The 23,213-nt window shown below is 38.2% G+C and overlaps 1 protein-coding gene across 2 annotated transcripts in view; it reads left to right on the top strand.

Annotated features, from left to right (window-relative positions):
* The window catches only part of tjap1 (tight junction associated protein 1 (peripheral)), a 109,570-nt gene that overhangs the window by 6,974 nt on the left and 79,383 nt on the right, over window positions 1-23,213 (top strand). The gene's annotated exons all lie outside the window — the stretch shown is intronic.

The following is a 23,213-nucleotide window of genomic DNA, read 5'->3' as shown; positions in this document are numbered from 1 at the left end:
CATGAGATTAGGTGAAACTGTGCATGTTATGTACCCTTTAAAGAATGATTTATTTGTGTAGCGCTTGTTCTCAATATATCGTTTCAAAGTAGCTTTACAGAAAATGTATCTGCAGTGCACCATTTTACGTTTATTGTTATGAAAAATGCAAAAAAAGTTGTAGAATTTTACGTTTTATATGAAATCTATATTTTCCAAAACACGTTTTACTCTAAAACTGTGAGGAAAAATAAATTATCTCAAAAAATTAGCTTCCTGTAAGATTTTGTTTGGGCGCAGTACCAAAAGTTTTCACTTGATGAAATTAGTTTCCTATTAATTTCCAATGCGCTCATTATTGACCTCGAGCAACACAAGTGTGACTATTTTTTTTCAGAACCACTTAGGCCTAACCTTTTCGAATCATGTCCATGATTTTTCTTTTTTGTGCTCACACAGCCAAAACCTTTTCCATCTTTCGTACCATTAAGTAAAAAATTCTAAAAAAACCCCAAAAAACGTAAACTTTTTCGATCAAAAATGACCGAATACCACCAGAGGGTTAAAAAATCGTAATCGAATCCTTAATAAACCAAGTATTTACACCCCGATTTCTCTGTATGATTAGGTGATTAGGAGCATCATTGGAAATGTTTTTCATACACTAGGAAGAAAAACCGTTTCTTAGACCTTTGTTGTCAAACTATATCTAGATTTCTGCAACTATTATATTTCTTCAGCTTTCAGAAGTCACATGGAAGCCCAATATACAGTGTCCATGAAGTCCGACTGTTCTTTATGCGGACAACTGGCTTTCCAGGGAGCTCAAGTCTTCGTCATGTTCCTGTTCTTCCTCTCCTGTTTCTTCTCTTACCTGCACTTGTTTTTGCCCGCGGTGTTAAGAGAAGCCGGGAGCAGTAATCCTCAGCGCACATTAGGCCTGACTACACTACACCACACACACACACACACACACCAGCTGCTAGAAAGAGCTTAGCGCTCCAGATCTCACAATGGCAGGTGGCTGTAGCTTCACCAATGCTTCACCACTGGGGTCATAAAGAGTCCCGTAGACCTCCAGAGAACATCAGATCCAAGCTGATCTACTTAATATAATTGTCTTTTCCTGCACTTCCTCCAAACATCCTGATGTCATTTCATCAGAAGAGTGCCTCTGGTAATCAAGGACATTTCATAACGCTCCATATTTCAGCAGTTCTGTTTGCATGTCTACAGCATTACATGCCTTCCAGCTTGATTATTATGCATTGTTAAAGGGACAGTTCACCAAAAAAAAAAAAAAAAAGTTTTTTTGGATTCATACACTCTTGATTTGATTCTATGTTGATTCTTTTGCATATATATCTGGTACAGTACATGTTACTTAAGTTCTTAAGTAAACTATACAGGGAACCCTCTCAGTATACATTACTATAGTATTTAAAGTTGTTACTTTCAGCTGTCAAAGTTTCAGCTATAGCATGTAAGGAATCCAAATGGTGACGTCGGTTGCTTTTGCGGCATTGTGAAAAGTCACATTGCAGAAACTGCCTTTCCTCTTCCTGTCCTTTCTTCAATAACTCACTTGTTTTTTCCTCCAGACATCAGCACTTTTACTATTTTTGTCCCCAATGGACATTTTCATGGAGCTGTAATTAATATCTCTTGTTCCTGAGAACTAGTACAAATTACCCTTTAGGAGTTGGGTTTTGTAAGCCTTGTCATTCACTGAAAGGTCATAGTGGTTTGGATACCTTTATTTGAGATCGTATTTAGTTCACATGCATGGTCAGAATGGCCTATTTCTGTCAGCGTTGCCCTGAAGCTTATGTTACGTCTTGTGTCTTAACTTATCCAGCTGACACAGTTGAGTATTGGCATTTCCATTAGCATGACAGTTTTCTGTTTCCTCTTCTAATAAAGAAACATGAAGTTGACTTGTAGTTGACACCTACACTAAATAAAGTGCCTGGAGTTCAGATTTGTGTCAGAACACTGTTAACCGGAATAGTTCACTTAAACATGAAAATATTTAAGAAAAAAACAAACAACTGCATCATATTTACTTCTTTAAATTGAAACATTGCAGATGACTTGAAGTATACTGTACATTGTATAGCGTTCATTGGTTCTTTTGAAGCATGACGGTAAAAAAAAAAAAGCTAGCTATACTTTCACTGAATGGACAACATGAGCTTGAACATTAGGCAAGGCATTTCATACACAAAGTGTTTTACACGAAAAGGATTTAAAAATAAGAAAATAAATAAGAAAAGAGAAGAATATATAAGATGATTTAGTGCATGTTTATTCAGAATTTCTCCTATTATGTTTGATGAAAGAAACAAATCAATGGATTCAGAGAACTAGGCTACATGAAGGTGAGCAAACAATGACGTTTAGCCTATTTTGCCCGTTGCCTGAAGATTATTATGAGCGTTTCCAAGGTTGACTCAGGCTTGAGTGGTTCCTGGCAGTCGTGCTGATTGGATAACACGCCTGTGTGGACACACCCCCACCCCACAGCAGTAGAAAATGAAATCACTCAGAGGAACTGAAAGAGCCGCCTCAGCTTTAATCTGTCCTCCGACCAACCCAGTGCTAGCAGCTGGAGGTCCCATTACAACAACACATAGCAATTACTGGTGGTTTCTAATGCGAGCAGCAGGAATGTATGTGATATTGGCCTTCTAAGAAAAACCAAAATCCTCTAACCCTAAATTTTTTATCATGTCAGTTTCATACTGTACATTTACATGGCAGCTGCTCTGTCCGGATCAGCGGCATGGCGAACGCAAATTTGAATGTTGCAGTGTGATCATCGTACTTTTAAAGGTCAACCAAAGTCTTTTGGTTTAAACAGTTTCACACTGCAAGCGTCAGCGGAGCGTGAATAGCACGTGTTTTGTCGCTGCCCGTATCAATGAACGAGAGCGTTCACATCGGAAGTGTGACGGCCGACCCTCTCATTCATTAACATAGGCAGCGACTTCACGCTGACGCTTGCAGTGTGAAACCGGCGTAATAGACATAGCGGAATCGTTGTCATTCAGGGATAAGATTGCGTGGGTGTTTGAATCAAGATTACAATCTTTTAACGATTAATTGTGCAGCTCTTGCCGAAACAACCATTGGCCGACAGTTCTGTCATTTGTCCCGAGCGTTGTTCACGCTGGCACTGGGCAGTCTGTATTGTCGAGCCTTGCTGTATTTGATAAAGATTTCATTTTGTTTTAGTAAGTATTTAATTATTTTACCAAGAGAAAAACATTGGATTATGCAACCGCTGATGGAGTTCCTGCCGCTGGTATAAAACACTGACACTGTTGGATGAGAACAAATATAAAACACTGACACTGTTGGATGAGAACAAACATTTAAAGGGGGGGTGAAATGCTCATTTTCACTCAATCTCCTGTTAATCTTGAGTACCTATAGAGTAGTATTGCATCCTTCATATCTCCAAAACGTCTTTAGTTTTATTATATTTATAAGTTAAAGATTGGCTGTACCGAGTCTTTCCGGAAAAAAACGAGCGGCTGGGGGCGGGCCGTGTGGGCGGTGTGCTATAGCTGTGCTAACTGATCTAACAACAACACAGAGAGACATTTGAAGTAGTTTACTCACCGTGACTGCTCGATCCTTAAGCATTAGACGATCTGCAAATAAGTCGATCTGGGCTTTGTTTATAAAACAATCATCGTCGAAATGCAGGGAACAAAGAGTCGTGCACAACCTCCGTTGATACTTCGAAAAAACAAACTCCATCCACTATTCCCTTAACGCTGGGTTCTTTGGGAATCTGTGCAGGGTTGTCTTGCCGTGCCAACCAAAAACCCACTTCTTTGGTGACATTGACTTCCCTAAAGCCGAGCAGAGCGCTTTGAGGTAACGTACTGCTTTCGCTCTCTTCTCTCTCTGGTCTGCGAGTGCGCGCGCGGCCGCGGAGAAGTGCCCTTAGGACCCATATAAGGAAATTCCGCTCTATCTTACGTAAGACAGAGCCATACTCGAAAAAAACTTTCCGAAACTTGTGACAAACCGGAAGGAGTATTTTTGGAACAAAAATACTCCTTCAAACGTACAACTTAACTTTTGAAACTTTGTCCATGTTTAGCATGGGAATCCAACTCTTTAACAGTGTAAAAAACTCAGTATGCATGAAACAGCAATTCACCCCCCCTTTAACTGAATTGAGCTGGATGATGATACTATTATCTTTTGTAGAGCTGCTTTACAAGTGCTTGATGAACTTTGAAACATTGCCAGTTATTGAACTGAATTGAATCAACATTAAACTAATTTGAGCTGGACAATGACACTGTCTTCTGTAGAGCTGCTTTACAGCTGAATTGAATTTGTTTTGTAATTGATGAACTTTGCAAAATTGACACTGTTATTGAACTAAATTGAGCTTAATGACAATTTTGTAGATCTGCTTTACAGTGGAAATCATTTTGCAACAACTTTACACAAATAAATGTTGCCTTGATAGACAAAATAGTGTAATGTTTTCCTTTTATTGGTAATTGACCAAGTAGTTCTCAGTCAGGATTTTAAAATCAGTGCATCCCAAAAGTGTTTGACAGGAAAACAGGCATAAACGTTCCATACTTGCATTGAAGGAGGGATCGTAGCCATACCTAGAGACATGTCGATTTATTTGACTTGAGCCAATAAGCAACTACCCAGAACCACCCTTGGCAAGCATCCTATATATCTTTGCATTGTGGTGGGGAGTTTTGCGAAGGCATGTACCCACTCACATTTATGTAATTTACATCTTACACTAGTTCAAGTGTTTGTGTTAAGATTTTTTGTTGGTTTCTCTCTGGTGCAGAGGCATTGAATCTATTTTAAGCAAGTTTTCAGTTTACTCTTTTAATAAAACTTTGACTTCAGGAACTTTGCAGGATCATAACGTTTCTGTGCATAGGAGAGGATGAGACCTTTCTGCCTCTTAAGGATGGATTTCTCACAATCCCTTGTTACGGAGTCAGCATCTGCATCAATAAAATATATGACTTAAGTGTGATTTCTTGCCGTTTTCTCTATGCTTTGAGCATTCGAAATCCCATTGAATTCGTGACGGAATATTGAGTTATGGTAATGCGCTGGCTTTGGCCCGCAGGTATGGAAATAAACAAAACCATCGAAAAGCAATAAATGAAAGAGCCCCATTCCAGATTAGAGGTGTCCATGTCCAATATTCTCTGGCGTCTCTCAGGTATTTTCAGAGGTGATTTCTATATGAAGCGATGGTAAATTAAATTTCTCCCATGACTCCTGGAGTTGGTTGGTGATATTGTAGCACTGGTGAAAGAGGGTCAGTGTAGTCAGAACTGCGGCTCCTGGAATGGGATTTGTATTTACATGCCTTAGCACAGAAGCCCACTGAGCTTCCCAGATTGTGAGAGAGTTGCTTTGAGACTAAATTGCCCTCCCACTTCGGAAGGATCTTGATTCAGACACCGGAAACCACTCACACTTGCCCCTGAGCTCTGTGTGCATTCGTACATGAGCTCTTCTGGGACTAACAGGACATGGCTGAGACTGTCCAGATTTGACAGTGTCTTGCTTCCTCGGCTGTTTTCCATCATGGTTGCTGAAAGAAAAACGTCATGCACAAGACTGTAGGAAGAAGCATGTTTGAGTCGATTTCTGGGAAATCTACATTTTCATAATCGACTTTTCATCTACTTTTCAGCTGTAACTGTTATTGTTGTTTGCTAATGTTAACTGCTAATGCTTTCATGTCTGGCACAGTTGGTTCGCTCAAACAAACAGATTGCATTTCCGCTTGGTTCTGTGAGTGGCACATAAATTAGGCTACACACTTCATCTGCTTCCTTCATGAGAAAATGTTTTGGATATTGTAGAATGGACACTCATGTATTACTGCTGAAACTAAGGCATCTGCAGCAGGTGTTTATATCCACACCACAGGGAAACACTGGTGAATCGGGATGCCTCCCGCAGTCCTGCCCTCATGCCTGACTACTCCTAAAGTCAGGAGGTTCATAATAAAGGCCAACTGAGTTCAACCACTCAAATCTAGTAGAGAGATCGATGTCTGTCATGAAATGTTTTTCATCACAACACTTTTCATCATCCTTGAAGCATGTCTTCTCTCATGTCACACTCTGAAAGGCTTTGTATAAATAGATGCATATAAATCAATAAAACTTCTGGGAAATGCAGACTTGGTTTCCATTCACTAAGGAAGCTCACTTCTGAGGTAACCACATTCTCAGGATTGCATGTATCCTTGGCATAGAAAGCAATCCTTGAATGCAATGTGACATGGTCTATCCATCCTAGTTGGAATGTCATTAAAATATACTATTCTACCCAATGCTTGTGTGCTTTTTTTATGCTTATTTGCCAACACAAACTCTGTTTAGTTTGAACAAAAGTCACTTAAAGGCAAGCCTTCAAGATTGGCAAAAAACGGATAAATACAAGGCCGTTTATTTGAATGGATGCCAGTGGAGGAGAAGCTTCACTATGTAAAATAAACTGCTTTTCGACTCCCTAACTGGTAACCTTCATCATGTTTGCTATTAAACATTTGATTTGTATTAATCTATTTTACATTGACAATATTGCTGTTTTATAAGAGAAGACAGATTACGTTATGTGGTATCCGCCAACAGTGATTCATTGTTTCACAACTCTGACAGAAATTAAATGATGTCAAGGATATAATGTAATTGCTTATCAAGGCACACGTGATTTAAGTTGACCGTTACACCTTCTCCAATGATAGAACCGTGAAGATTGGCATTTCCTTATAATAAGATCATGTCTGTTTTAAACTTACTGAGTTACTGTCACTCATTGTAACACCTTATTTTGCATGAATAATTTTGGACCATGAAGCTTTAAGGCCCTAATTTTCTCACAGCAAAGTTCTTTTTCATTCTTCGTTTAAAACGAATCAGCGATATACTATTAGCGAACATCTGACGGCGCCCGCTCTGCTGAGATAAGCGTAAGCGTTTACATGAACACTAAAGTGATCGGGTTGATGTGCACAAAATATACAGAGTTTCCCACTGTTTGCGCATAACATTGGTTCTTTATTTGTTTTAAACAGCAGACTTAATATCCGTCTCTGGTCATAATTTGGAGACAATGAGCATTTGAACCATTGTGCCGTGCTGCTTATATTCATCACGCAGTGAAAATGCCCGTCCCTGCGCCCAAAACCAGTCGTCTGTGGATGAGAATCCGAAACCAGGACTGGTGGGACGTTGTCCTGCTCCACTTCACAGACGCTGAGTGAAAGGAGAATTTCAGAATGACGGGACACTAATTTATATGACATGTCATATGTCATCACGCTATTTCTACGTCATTGCACATGTGCAGTGCTTTCAGTTTCGGTTTTCAATCCGATCAAGTGTTTACATGTTCTCTCGATCTTATTAGAAAAGGAATAAACCACCCCTTTCAATCCGATCGAAATTTCATTTGGATAGAGCGCATTTGGATCGATTAAGGTGTTTACATCAGGGGCGGAGCGGGGGGGGTGGCTAATTGGGCTTAAGCCCCGAATGTTTTGTCAAAAGCCCCGAATCTTTTAGGTTTTTTAAAATAACTTAAACTTTGTTTCATTTCCTCTCAGTCTTTCTGACTGGAGCGGCAAAAAATGAAACACAAGCTCTATTACCGTGCGTGGTGGCGGACGGCAATGCATCGCGCATCACTCAGCTTGTTTGCCAACTACCAATAAAAACTAACGAACGTCGTTGTCATCAGGGGCTGGCGGGCTGTTGTATGTTTCACCGGCGTCGTAGCGAGCTTACTGGCTAACCGGCTGAAGTTAATATGGACATATCAAAGTTTTTTATACGGAACACTAACAGTAAACCTCACCGGCCGGAGAGAGATTCAGAAGCAGCGTAAGAACCGCGGACAATGTAATGATATGATGTAGCCTAATGATGTTTACACCAAATTCCAATTTTACCTATGTAGGCTAACTTAAAAATAGTCAGATAATGGTTGCCTCTTTTTAGTTGCCAGAGGTGAAAATGAGTCATCCTTTACATTTTTGGAGTTTTGGATTCACTACAGCTGGAGAACAATTAAATACAAAATACGTTGTAGGCTCTACTGGGTGATTTTTTGTTTTGTTTTTGTTTTTTTTCAGATAGTGTATAGATTTTTAGGCATTCTATTATCTAAAACAGCCTGAAAAATAGTGCATTTAGCTGACGTAAATGGGGAAAAAAATCTCCCTAAAAAGACCCCCCTAGGTTTGGGCTAAGCCCCGAATGTTTACATCGTCTGGCTCCGCCCCTGGTTTACATGATGGCTTATTTGGTTGCATGTAAACGTATTGTCGATCGCAAAGTTTGAGACGCTCGTGCTCGTCATGGTGCGGCGCCGGCGCCCTCTAGAGTCTGGCGCCCTGGACATTTGCCCAGTTTGCCCATCGCCTCCGCCGGCCCTGAACAAACCATACTGCAGCTGTCTTGTTCCTGACTGCTGGTGCGTCAACCTGGAAAACGGTTTGTCACATTTTCTCTTGCCTGCTCGCTTCCTTTTCATCATGCTCTTTCTTTTCCACCTTTATCCTTTCAGGATAATAATTGTCTATGTCAGTGTCTTGCTTCGAGCTCACTGAGAGCCCTTTCTAATTAAACTAGAAGGGCTAATGCTGTGTGGCTTGTCCTGTGTTGCCTCTCAGTGTCTTTGAGATGCAGACTGTGGGAACATCTGTTGAATAGCTCCTGGAAACCGATTTTGCCTGCCTCATCCAGCGGTGCAGAGAGACAGATGAAGAGGGAAAGCGCTGAGGTTTGTAAGTTAGGCAGGCTAATATAAGAGAGACGTGTCTTCACACATGCATGGGAGTCTCCATCTGTTGTCGTTCTTGTTCTTGTCTCTGCACTTCACGCTGATATATCAGCATCACTGTGCTACTCTTGAAGGCAGTGCAGTTCATCCTCTCTTGCGTTCTCCCTGGCGGGATCTCGGCGATCTGCGCTCCCTGGAATTTCCCTGTACAAAACGTATGTGTTAATGAGCACTCTATCTGGCTTAAACGGGCTATGAACAGTAGGGAAAAGACTTTCAAGTTGTCGGTAGTCGATAAAAAAAAAAAAAAAAAAAAGTGTTCTCTAAATTAGGCTATTATAGACAGTGGACTAAACGCTACTACAGTTAGCCATCTCATTCCAAGATCTTTTTGTGTGAAGTGAACAAATCCCTCACACTAATTTTTTCATAACTCGCCTGTTTGTACTTAATAAACCAAACATTTGGCGAGAGGTCACAGCGTTTGGGTTCGCGCGCTCACAAGGTTTGCGAAAAGTAAAGGCTACAGGCTAAAACACTCGAGGTTAAAGCGGCGTCTCTTCGGAGCTGTCATTTTCTTAAATGAGCCACGGCAATGTTTCAAATGAGCTTCTAACGCTAGACAAACGCCTTTATTTTCAACGCGATCACCTTGTTCCCAAACCATTTCGAAACTAAGGAGCCATTTGTCCTCCGATTACATACAAGCTCTTCGGCGCCACGTTTGCGGGACTCATGTTTCGCGCTGTAGGGGATTTAAAAAAAGTGACGTGTGTGTGTGTGTGTGAGCGGGAGGCAGAGCGACAGAGTTGCGAAATTGCAGGCGCGGCTCGAAATGGCTGTTAGTTCAAATAGCGTAGCATAATTTAAACTAATCGGTTAACCGGTTTCAACCGGCTAATGAGGCTCGGTGGTCGGTCAAGAAAATGTTTAGTTTTCGCCATCCCTACTATTAAATAACAGTCCCAAACTTTGTGTTAATACAATGTTGGTATGAGCCACCACAGTCATTTAAAAATATAAACAATAACAAACCACTCTGCTCGTAGTTTCTTTTGCACTTTATATACAGTGAAGCGATACACAGCGCGCGCCGCCGCATTTGCGCATGCAATTGAAGAGTGCGCGCTACGAGCACAGTATAACAGCTGACATGACAGGAAAGTCCGTTTTTCTGAGGTGAAAGACTTTTTATTTCAGCGTACACTTACTTCACTGCCTGGTAGTTCCTATTATGCTGGGTTTTCTGAAGTAGTCGTGATTCGCCTCTCATAACATAACATGCTCTAAACACATGCACACATAGTGGATTTTCTTTTGTAATCGCGGCTTTGAACGATTACGTAACCGTGGCATCCGTAATCGTAATCGCAATTAGAAATTCAATTAATTGTGCAGCCCTAATGTGCGCACACTTTGAGTGTGTCAGCACAAAATCTGTGGGAATGAATAAAATAATGCACAATACGCGCAATCCCACGCTGAAATTCAAGCCCTTGTAACACCAACAATATCCATCCAGAGCAAGTGGAGGCGGGTTTGTGTGTCACTTGCGGTCGTGGAGATGAGAGAGAAAGCGCAGCTGGTATCGTGTGTCTATTCTGTGGAAAATTAGTATTGGAAGTGTTTCAGATAATTCAGTATGGATATGTATTAAAAAAAAAAAAAAAAAAAAAAAAATAATAATAATAATATATATATATATATATATATATATATATATATATATATATATATATATATATATATATATATATATATATATATTTATATATATATATTATTGACAACACTACATAGTACTTAGTTTATTATTTCAGTGTCAAGCCCCACTTGATTTCACTCTTTATTCCTTTCGGGTTCGCTAGGGATGTGAGATATCTTGGTGCCATATCGATTATCAGCCATCATTCAAGTTTTTTTTTTAAATCATTGAATTATCTTTATACTTTACACTAATAATTTGCCAACTGTATTCTATGGCAAATCTCAAAATACATATAGATTTTTTAACTCTGTACATTATAATGTAGTCATGCCTAAATTCACTTGTAGCATTTCAAATGATTGTTTTTAGTGTTTTATTTTTCATATTTACTTAAATAAATAAATAATACAGTTTTAGTATCTGTTATCAGCTACAATAATTACCAGCTTTTTCATAATGTTATCAAAATTTGAATATCAGTGCATCCCAATTCCTAATCCCCCAACAATGCAGGGTATGATCATATATTATGGTCATGGGAGTTATATTGTTCTGTTGGTTAAGATGATATTGTTTTTGATCACACTTTATATTAGGTGGCCTTAACTACTATGTACTAACATGAAAGACCATTGTGGAACTACACGTTCTGGAAAATTCCCACATTTGAGGTATGGCTAAGTTAATGAGTAAGGGTAGGTTTAGTGTTATGATTATAAGGGTTGGGTTATGGTTAGGGGTGTAACTACAAATGCCAATTAAATTAAAGTACTTTAAATGTTATTACAATGCACCAACATATGCATTGACACCAGAACAGGGTTACATGTAATAAGTATATCAAATGGTTAAGGCCACCTAATGTAAAGTGTGACCTATTGTCATTTTGCTGGAAATTAAATGGGTAAAGTTGCTGTATTTAAACTGCAAACTTAACACCCTTTTTCGCATTTCTTCATGTCATTTCGATGTGAGAGATGCTTTGAAGGTTTCAAGTGTGAACCGTTTCTTAAACTAGGGTTAAAGTGCCCTTTAACCTAAAGTAAGGAAAACTCCCAGAGTGCTTTGCGATCTGTGTGTGGTCACATTATCGACTCATGGAAGGTGAGTTGTGGTCATCTGAACACACCGAATGTAAAACGTTCTTGATATTCGACCGAAAAACACTTCATTTGACAAGGAGTCATCGACAGACCTGCATTATGCTCAATCTCTCATTAGTATAATTTGGAAAGGCAGTGGTCCGGTATCAACACTGACATTTATAATGTATCAGCAGACCTCAATATAGTGCAGCGATTAAGTCGGATGACGTGCGCTCGCATGCAGACAGGTTAATCAGCCGGCGCTGGGGCGGAGAATGTCAACTGTTGTGTTATAGTCAAATGTCTCTGACGTCTCCATATTCATTTATTGGCTTTCTAAGCCATTTCATATCTGCAGAGCTTTAAAGTCACTCATGTAATTACAGGTGGGCTATGTTAATTAGACAAAGTTCTTACTTTGACATTTAGGAGCTCAATATTTTTCCTGTAGTAACTGCAGAGCGCTTTGACTTTATAATGGATTACTCATATGGGTCTTTCAAACAGAACATACACCACATTTCCACCTGCGTTTTTTATTTATTTATTTTTTATATGTACATGGAATAGGTCAAGAAGAGCTAGTCAATGTGTTGGGTGTGTATATTAATTAGAAAAAAGCATGGTGCATTCAGTCATTTACATTGACTTGGTGTCAGGGTTATTATCGTTGACAAACTAATAATATTTCTGTTAATTGAAATAAAGCTGAAATAAACTACAATATAAATATTAGTTGAAAAGTAGGAATGTTACATTGGCAATATACTGAAATTAAGTTGAAGCACTTCAATTATTAACAAAAAAATAAAATAAATAAAACATGAAAAAAATGAATACAATGACATGACAAAAGCACATGATAAAATGACCAAAAATAAAACAAAAATTATCATGAAAACTAAAAATATAAAATTTTTTTTTTTTAAATGACTGCCTGGTGATTAGTCAACTACTAAAAATGACTTGTCGTCTAAGCCCTAATATGAATGTGTGCAAAAAAGTAGCTACTCTACAGTCCAGAATTCATTAACATCATTAACTAAAAATGAATAAGTTGTTCATAATACATTGCTGTTAATTTATACAACTTTTTTTAGAATGATAACAAAGCTGCTTTGTTTGGGGTGATGTATTTTTTTTTTTTTTTTTTTTTTTTTTTTTTAGCATTTATTTTAGATTTAAATGATTTTAATATAGTAATAATTTATTGATTTAAATTCTTGCGACCCCTCTGGAAGTTTGTAAGGGCCCTGATGGGCCCCGTCTGCATGATTGAGAATCACCAGTCTGAAGTATCAATGCAACATTTTGGGAAGGAAAAAAATCATAATATATGATTGTAAATCGTTATCTAATTAGTTATTTTATTTATATTAATCCTTGTTTCAATTTCCTTGCGTAGTTACAATCTGAAAAACTGCTGCAACAAACTCCCAGAGTTGTGGTCCTCATGCAGGCGTCTCAGCATTTGCCCGTTCCTTCTTTTTCTCTCTCTCCCTCCATCTTTACTCTGCTCCCCTTAGAATAAAATTAAAAAAAAATAACGAAAAGCTTACTTTGAGATGTGGAATGTCAGTATAAGTTAAGGAGCTGGTGAGCAATGATTTACTTTCACCGTTTATGAAGTCTCAACACTTGACTTGAGATGTCACTTGAGGCTCTTGGAGCCAGGGTTAGTGCTGTGGATGTCAAATTGAAGACGTCACACACAAATGCGCACAGCTTTTCTTATGTCTTTCAGAAGCAAGGCTGCATCAGCTCACTGATTTGATTTCTAGGGCTGCCCCCTAATAGTCGACTAAATGTTAGTTTAGAGGCGTAGTTGACCAAGTTTTGGGAAATTTAAACGTGTGCCTTTCATTCATTGACATCAATTATAGCTTATCATTTGAAACATGCAAGTAGTAGCTTAACGTTTGCCACTTTACATGGCCGCTCGCGCTAACATCAATGTTATCCTAGATGTACTATTATGAGGCGCATTGGATATCCAAGTGTTCGTATGGAAGTTAAATTATACAGCTCTTACTGCATGACATGATCAACTTAATGTGCATTTCAACGCATCCACTACTGTAGAGATGAGAGTCGGCGTCATCAACTTCATCTTTGAAGTTTTCAACTAAAAAACTAATAAATTTCCTTTCTTCTTCTTTTTTCCAACACGGTTATAATCATTACTTTTGCCGGTGCGCTCGAGCGCTTCATTTGTTTTTTAAAGGCTTGTTTTTATGGTTTAGTATTTCTCAGTAATGTAGAAAATTTGTACATATAGTATTATCTCTCAGCCCTGAAACTCAAACCATTTTCCGATGCCTCAACCCCCCGGTATATATTTAAGAAGTTAAATTAATATCATAAACGTGCGACTAGTACAATAATGACTTAAAAGAACGACTCCTAGTCGACTAGAAAACCTTTAGTCAGGGGCTGCCCCACCTATTTGGTTCATTTCACTTTTCTTTGCTGCTTTCTTCTCTTTCCTCACTAGTGCATTTTTTCCAGGCCCTGGATCTGAATCCATCTCTTTGTTGCCGATGGTTTTCCGGGCTCTGCTTTGTTTCTCGAGGCATGGATAAAGACAGCACATGCAACAGCAGTTTGGTCTGGAGCTGATGGAAATGAAAATAGGACTTTTTCTTTTCTTATTGGCTCCATGTCTCTCAGCTATTTATGATGTCTTCCCCTGCTGTGTAATTGCGCAGCCCACTCACGAGCCCTGCTGGGTCAAACAGGAGAGAATGGGCAGAGGTGCAATGCAAACAGCCTTTGAAATGAGTCTGTGAAAGCAGAGGCATGGTTAAAGAGGGGGGAAGGCCTGTTGCTGTCGACTGAGTGTGGTGGAGGTTGAGTGTGTGTATAAACTTTTGGGACCTGTTTACACCTGGTATTAAGATGTGTTTTGGGCGATCGGATCACAAGTAGAAGAGGGAGACACATTCCTGTTTACACCTGGTGTTTTAATCCGACTCTTTTGTCCACTTTCAACCACTTCTGTCCTGATTTCTTTGAGGGGAGGGTCTATGGGTGGGTAAATGTATGTGTTTTTTTCAGATTTTTCGATCTAATGGACGAAATAAGCTCACGCAATTTACATATGAATGCGACCAGAAAAAAACAGAAAAACATCAGCTTTAGTTTCTGCTCTGACAGCCGAAGACCAGCCGAACGCTGTGAGTGTGTGTTAGAAATCAGGAGAGAACATTGTGCTTGGTATGTTTTTCATCTTCAAACCAAACTTGGGTCTTCAGCCGACAAAGTTTCAATCCCGCCTGGCTAGTGCGCTTCCCATAATGTTCACGCATTAGTTCAGTAGGCGCAGAGAAGGTGGTCTTTTGTGGCTGTTTCAACACATTTGATCACATGAGTGTTTACACTACGAAAGCAATCCGGTCGAATGCGTTTTCGACTACCTCTGGAAGTGGTTGAAAGTGGACAAACTCAAAACGTTTTAGACCCCGTTTACACCTGTATTTAGTGTCGTCCACTTGTGATCCGATCGACCAAAATGCATCTTAACACCAGGTGTAAACAAGGCCTTGGATCCCACAGTGTAGTATAGGGGTGCACGATTCAGAAAATGTCACGATTCGATTCGATGCCGATTTTTTGTCTCAAGATTCGATTCAAAATCGATTTTCGATTAAAAAACGATTCTCGATTCAAAAAACGATTCACAGTATGTAAATGTAGTTGACTTTTTCCTGTGTGATTGCAGTAGACATACAATTTAAAAGAAAAGAAATAACAAATTAAATTAAGTTTGATATTACTTTGTCTTCATAAAAACTTTTGCAACTAAACAGTGCAAAGTGCCAAGCTTTGGCCAGCTTTCAAATACATTTAATTCAAGTTTAAATAAAACTTAAATACATTTTTTGTTTACATTTAGCTTTAAAGTGCTGTGGTCAGATCAAACAAACAATACTGCTAAATGTAGTTTAAGGAGTAGGCTATTGACGGCAAAATAGGCTACAGAATATTTCGTTCTGTATTGACAGGTGCAATTTTTGAAAATCGATAAAAAAAATACAATAAGCCTACATTATATCTGCATTTATGTCAAAACCTAGACTTTCAAACATCAAAATGTCATTTATTAATATGAATATTCGTGTCAAAATGACATAAACATTCTATTTTGCCTGGAAACGCTTCCAACACGCTTGCGTGTCGCGAGAAAAATAGGCGTCGGTTCTATTTCTAGCATGCACGCGTTTTCCGCACGACTCGGGCCACCGCGCGTGTCACGCAGGCTGTGTGAAAGCTCTAACCTGTTAACATGGGAGCCGAAATAAAAACAGACACGCCACACAGCCAGCCAGCCAGCCTTCCTTCTGCTCCGCTTCTGCTGCACTTCTTCTTTTGGCTATGACAAGAGTGTGCAGGCGTAAGTGTGAATTCGATGCTGCGCCATCTATGGGAATGGCAAGCTAAACTCATTTCAGGACAATACCAAAAAATATATATTTCAATAAAAAAAATAAAAAAAACAAGAATTGATTTTTGGAATTCTATGAATCGATTTTGAATCGGTACATTTTGAATCGCGATTCATATGTGAATCGATTTTTTTGCCCACCCCTAGTGTAGTATAATATAATGTATATTTTAATGAAGGCATTCTCTATTTGTTTTTTAGTTAGAGGGGAGCTTTTTTACCTCGACTGTTTGTTTTGGTTTTTCTAACATGTCGTCTGTGCTTTTGGGTTGATGTGAGGACACACGTCATTGAATGTATTGTTTTAGTGAAGTGTGGCTTTTTTGCTCTAGTAAAGCACCGTTGTGAGAGCGCATGGAGAGGGGATGAGAGCTCTGTTAAAGTGCTTTGTATTGTTTAGGTGAGTGTGAAGAGCAAGATCAAAATTAATAGAGGGTGTTACTCATTTAATTAGACCCCTTCAGTTTCATTAGCTGACGCAGACCCGAGAGTCGCCACACACACAGACACACTGTCATAGACTCACAGCAAAGCTGGATCTCAGAGTTAAACTGCAGAGTACTGTGTGTTTTACTGACAGCTGGACATATGTGGCTTACAAAAAAAGTACAGTAGTAGTAGTAGTAGTAGTATGCTTTACAGTAATGAGAATCGGGGGTAAGGTTATTTTCATTTGCTTTTTTTCCAAAATAATCTAGAAAAATCTTAATGTTACTTAAAATACACTTCCTTTTTTTATAAATAGATAGATAGATAGATAGATAGATAGATAGATAGATAGATAGATAGATAGATAGATAGATAGATAGATAGATAGATAGATAGATAGATAGATAGATAGATAGATAGATAGATTGATTGATTGATTTTTACTTTTGACACTAAGGTGAAATATGACTTGTGCAAATCTTAGTGAGATTCACCCATACACACATTACTGTTTTTATAGAAATGTAGGATTAATCCATAATGAAACAGTGAAGGCAAATTCATGATAATAGACAATACAGGTGAAAAAATAAGAAACTCAAACAAGTCCCTGTGTTTTGTTCCCTCAATCTTCCAGCTACTCTCTTAAATTTGCATGCATATAGCCCAGCTCATTAAAGAGAGAGAGAGCAGAAAAACAATGAAATTAAGTTGGCGATGACAGCGGGTTTTGTTGTCAGACTTTCAATGACCTTTAAAAGGAAAATTGTGAATTATGCAGACATTTCTTATTCAGGGTTTGATTTACTATTAGAATAAGTGATAATGCCAAGGTCAAGTGCTGATAATGCGTGACTGGTCTGTGCTCTACAGGTTCTGGGTAACACACGATTTGAAAGGAGGTGGTTTCTGAATGGACTTTGGTTTGGCATTAATATAGTCATCCAATTCTCACTGCTCCTCACTGGTGGTTTAAATCTTTGGATGTAGTGAATAGTTTGAAGATGTTTTGTTCTCGCTAAAGAGTCACTGAGCAGTTCTCCTCTGGCCAATGATCGAACAGTGTATGATTATGATTCAGGCAGCATTATAGGTCAGAAGTCAGATTGGTTTGGAACAATCAGAATATTATCCAGTTCCATCTGGTTGGAGGTCGGAGTCACGCCGGTATGGAGACGAGTTTGTTGAGGATCAGTGCTGATGGCTGTCATGTCGATGAGGCCTTCACAGGGGAGAGTCTAGTTGACACAATCTCTGCTGACACTTCAGGGATGCGTTGTGGTCGTGTCTAGGCGCAGGTCCACCATCTGATCTGGATACGGCCCGGATCCGGCTGACTGCAGTAAACCTCGGAATAAGCAGAAAGACTAACATTAGCGTAGATGCCATTCTTCTCATGATGTAACAAGTATATCGGGTGTTATAGGAAGTGTTCCCGGTTCCGGCTGACCTAATTTATGCAGCCTAATAATCATTTAACTGATTTGAATAATAGGAATGTGTAATTTTCTATGTATATGCCAGATTAAAGAGATGTGTTTTTAGTCTAGATTTAAACTGACAGAGTGTGTCTGCTTCCCGGACAATGTCAGGAAGACTGTTCCAGAGTTTAGGTGCTAAATAGGAAAAGGATCGACCGCCAGCAGTCGATTTTGATATTCTAGGTATTATCAACTGACGTGAAGGACTATAATGTGTTAAGAGCTCCCTCAAGTACTGGGGAGCTAAAACATTTAGTGCTTTGTAAGTAATCAGCAATTTTTTAAAACTTATACAATGTTTAATAGGGAGCCGATGCAATGTTGACAGAACCGGGCTGATATGGTCATACTTCCTGGTTCTGGTAAGAACTCGAGCTGCTGCGTTTTGAACTAGCTGTAGTTTGTTTATTAAGCGTGCAGGGCAACCACCCATAAAAAGCATTACAATAATCTAGCCTTGAGGTCATGAATGCATGAACTAACTGTTCCACATTTGTCAATGAGAGCATATGACGTAATTTAGATATATTTTTAAGATGGAAAAATGCAGTTTTACAGATACTAGACACGTGACTTTCAAATGAAAGATTGGTATCAAAGAGCACACCCAGGTTCCTAACCGACGACGAAGACTTGACAGAGCAGCCATCAAGTGTTAGACAGTATTCTACGTTAGTATGTGCAGAGGTTTTTGGTCCAATCATTAGAATCTCTGTTTTTTCAGAATTAAGTAATAGGAAATTACCAATCATCCATATTTTTATATCAGCTAATCATTCCGTTAATTTCTTGAATTGGCAAGTTTTGTCGGGGCGTGAAGAGATGTAGAGCTGCATATCATCAGCATAACAGTGAAAACTAATGCCATGTTTCCTAATGATATCTCCCAAGGGTAGCATGTACAGAGTGAACAGCAACGGTCCTAGTACTGAGCCTTGTGGTACTCCATACTGAACTTGTGATCGACATTTCTTTTACTGCTACAAACTGATAACGGTCAGATAAGTATGATTTAAACCATGCTAATGCAATTCCACTAATGCCAACAAATTTTTTGAGCCTATTTTAAAGAATGTTGTGGTCGATAGTGTCAAATGCAGCACTAAGATCAAGTAACACTAATAGACAGATACAACCACGATCGGATGGTAAGAGCAAATAAGTTGTGACTGTAATGAGAGCTGTCTCGGTACTATGGTACGGTCTAAATCCGGACTGGAAATCCTCGCAGATACCATTTCTTTCTAAGAAGGAACATAGTTGTGAGGATACTGCTTTTTCTAGTATCTTTGACAAAAAGGGTAGATTCGAGATCGGCCTGTAATCGACTAATTGTCTAGGATCATGTTGTGTTTTTTAATAGCCAGCTTAAAAGTTTTCAGTACATATCCTAGTGACAAAGATGAATTAATGATATTAAGAAGAGGATCTTTGACCTCTGGAAGCATTTCTTTCTGTAATTTAGTTGATATAGGGTCTAACATACATGTTGTTGATTAAGATGATTTAACGAGTTTAGACAATTCAATAAAAGTAGATTTAATTTACACAGTGAAGACTGCAGAGTTTTTTAATACATTTGATCACTTTATATAATTTATTTATTATTTCTAAGTTCAGGTAGGTCTATTTCATTTGTGTCTTTGTTCTATTGTAGTTTGTTGTCCTTTTGCTTGTAATTAATTTTTTTGATCTTATTTTTTATCACTCACTGTTTACTTGTCTTCTGTAAGCTTGAGAGGTATTTTTTTGTGATATTGAAATTGGTGACAAGAAGTATGACATTTTAATAGTATCAAATTTTGTTTATATCATAAAATAAGCTTATTTAAAGCAAAAAGTAACTGTCGTTAACGTGAAATAAGATTTTAATCATATCGCCCACTCATTGTACACTAAAGGGACAGGAAAACATAAAAAAGCATCATATGACCCCGTTAAAAGGGTGGTGCAGTTTTTTCTAGCCCATGCCACATGAATCCCATGCCACAGCGATCTTCAAGAACTTTTAAGTGTATCCTGTAAACAACAGCCCTGCTGATGTCTGCTTCACAAGGTGTAATCTAATCCTACTTTCCAACTTCTAACAGCAGTATCCGTACATGTATGGTTACTTTGGAGTTTTTCCACAATTGCACATGTAATATGAGCAGAAAAACCTCGTCAGTGAGAGCAAAATTTGAGCACAATCTATGGATTTATTCTTTTTTATATAGATAATTCTTTAACAATGGTTGCCACATTTTTTCTGCTGGGCCCCTTTTTTGTAGAGAAAAATATCTGCATGCATCCACATAAAGACTCTCAGACATGACCTTACTGGGAAAATAATAAAGGATTTATTTGAAACATTGTAATAAATACAATTCTACAGCTTCTTAATTTTAATGGGCTTCTCTTTGTGATGTGAAGTCTCTAAGTGGCGTCTGAACTTGTTCGGCTTCATACTGTCAGAAGTTAATATTTTGAGGCACGCAACACACTGTGGTCTCTCTTCATCACCCACCATTGTACTGGTAAATCCGAGGGCAAGATATGTCTAGTCATGTTTTCTTTTCTTTGTTTTGATAGTAGTGACGTTTGAAGTAGATTCATCACCTGCTTTACGTTTACCTGGCATTGGCAGTCCTTTCACAAACTGGTCCATGCTTAGTGCAGAGCCATGCATCATTCATTTATATATTTACAGGGCTCCCTGCAATACTCCATTCAGATTCTTCAATCACGTCATATAGTGGTCTGTTATTCCATGTCAACAACCGCTACAACTTATAAATAACAGTCCGCACAAGCGGGTACTGCGAGTCATTTTGAGGTAATGAAATGTCAAATTAATATTTTGTTCAATTATATCTAAATAGCCGTATAATAAGGGGGATAATTTCGCAGTGGGTCTTGTATCACCCTGAAGAGGTTTAATTTGCATAACGATCTGCTGACTGTACACTATCTCTATAGCCTTGCCTCCCCTGTTTATAACTCAAGGCCCCCCAGTTTGAGAACCACGTTTTAAGATCTAGAATATTGATATAAGCATTATTTTAAGGCTGGTAGTCGATATAATATATTGAAAAATGTTCATGGAAATATTAGTTGGATAATCTGGCTTTTTTATTTAGCTAAACAAAGCAATAATCCACAGTTAAAGGAATAGTTCACCCAAATATGAAAATTATCCCATAATCTACTCACCCTCAATCCATTCTTGGTGTACATGACTTTCTTCTTTTGTCGTATGCATTACTTTTATGATGAATGGATGCGCTTTTTGGAGCTTTAAAAACTTTGGCGCTATTCAGTGCCATTACAAAGCTGGGAAGAGCCAGGTTTGTATTATTTAATATAATTCAGATTGTGTTCGGCTGCGATAATTAATGCGATATGGCTCAGCTTGTCAGTGAACTACGGCTCTGTGTAGTGAATGCCACTCCATCTGAAAGCAGGTGATGGCGATTTACTACTAATCAAGGAACCGGCTTTACTGACGAGATGCGCATAACAATGTCATGCGATATATCGCCCAGCCCTAGCTGTGAGTAAATGATGGGATAATTTTCATTTTTAGGTGAACAATTCCTTTAAACTCATGATCAAAATAGTTGCTTTGATAAAACTGCATGTTGCTTTTTGACTTATGTGATCATACTTTTCCATATAAAAGTGTTTTATAGATGAATGCTGCCTCACTTTGCAAGTACGCTACATTTATTCTTAAAGCATTTAATGATACAATTGCGGTTTTGGTGTCTGGGAGAAAAAAATAACACTTATTACATCCGGCCACTGATGTGTGTAACCGTTTCAGACAATTGTACAATACCATTCAAATGTTTTGGGTCAGTACTGGTTTAAAAAAAAGAAAGAAATGAATACCTTTTCAGGGATCATTAAATGATTGTGTACCAAAACCCATAACAAAAAAAAAAAAAAAGGGAAAACTTTGTTATTGGCTCTTCACATGTGTGCCATATTGTAAAATTGGAAAATGCTGCTCGTCCAACTGAAAACTGTGCAGATGTGAAGTATAAAGCTGCAAACTGTAAAAAAGTTATAACACTTTGATCATCTACATGATATTCGTTTATATGTTAGTGTGACCTGTGCCGTAATTGCATTGCAGAGGCTTTATTTTGAACGTAACATTCACATTCAGGTTACAAACCTTCCTTTATGGGTGAATATATTGTGTTATATAATATTGAGAATTAAGTTGTTCTTTATTATACGATAATGTTTAAATGAAAGCAATTTCTGTTATTTTACAGGAATCAAATAGGTTTTTTTCAATGCAAAGTGAGAATACAGCAGAAAAGCTGTACACTTGCTGGGGATTGACAGTTTTGTCTTAGAATGTAAAAACTTGCACATGCAATATCTAGAAATGCACTGCTCCAAATCATTCATTAAACAATTAAACTGTTGTCATCTCGTGCAATTATGAGACTGGAGCTCAATCAGATGAACAACACAAAGAAAATAATTGCATTAGAAAGTAAATGCATGACACACTTATCAGAATGATTTTGTGAACTGCAAACTGCTTTAAAGTTTCATTTATTTTTAATTTCCTCCACAAACAAAATGAATCAGACAGGAGTAATTAAATGCACCTGTCTCCGTGGTAATAGTTTCCATGGTAATCGGTTTTTGATTCATTGCACCAATATATATTTGTGCCTTTCATACTAGTTTTTCATTTCAACATGACAAACACTTGTTTTGAGTGTGAAAATATTAGTAACAGTTTCTTTTTAGTTGCCATTGAGAGGAAAACAAACTATTAAGTGACAAACTATTAACGTTAGAGGTTTTCCTCCAATGATGGCCGGTTACTGTTAAGGTACTTTACCATGGTACTGAATGATTTCCATGTTCATGCACCATGTTACTTATTTACATGGTACTCCACAGTTATACAATAATACAGTATGCATATAAACAGTCTTGGTAATACTGTATTATCCAAAAAAACAGGGTAATACTATCATACTTTGTGACAATTTTCTGTTGCTGGTCGTAATGTTTAGATGTAGATTGTTAGTAAGATGATGTTTAAATGCTTGCTTTGGTCAAAGCTCTGTAGTTTTCATTGGAGGGCAAAACCTATAATGCAATGCAATTCAATGACGATTGAGAGAGGAACAAGTACACGTTCCTCAAACGTCTGATGGATCATATTTGATACTCGCATTTTAACTCTTTTCCCGCCAGCTTTTTCTAAAAAAAATAAGTTGCCAGCCACCGCCAGCATTTTTGATCATTTTCACAAAACTTTCATG

The sequence above is a fragment of the Squalius cephalus genome (assembly GCF_949319135.1).
Source record: "Squalius cephalus genome assembly, chromosome: 21".
NCBI classification, from domain to species: Eukaryota; Metazoa; Chordata; class Actinopteri; order Cypriniformes; family Leuciscidae; genus Squalius; species Squalius cephalus.
This window is presented reverse-complemented; position numbering and strand designations above follow the sequence as displayed.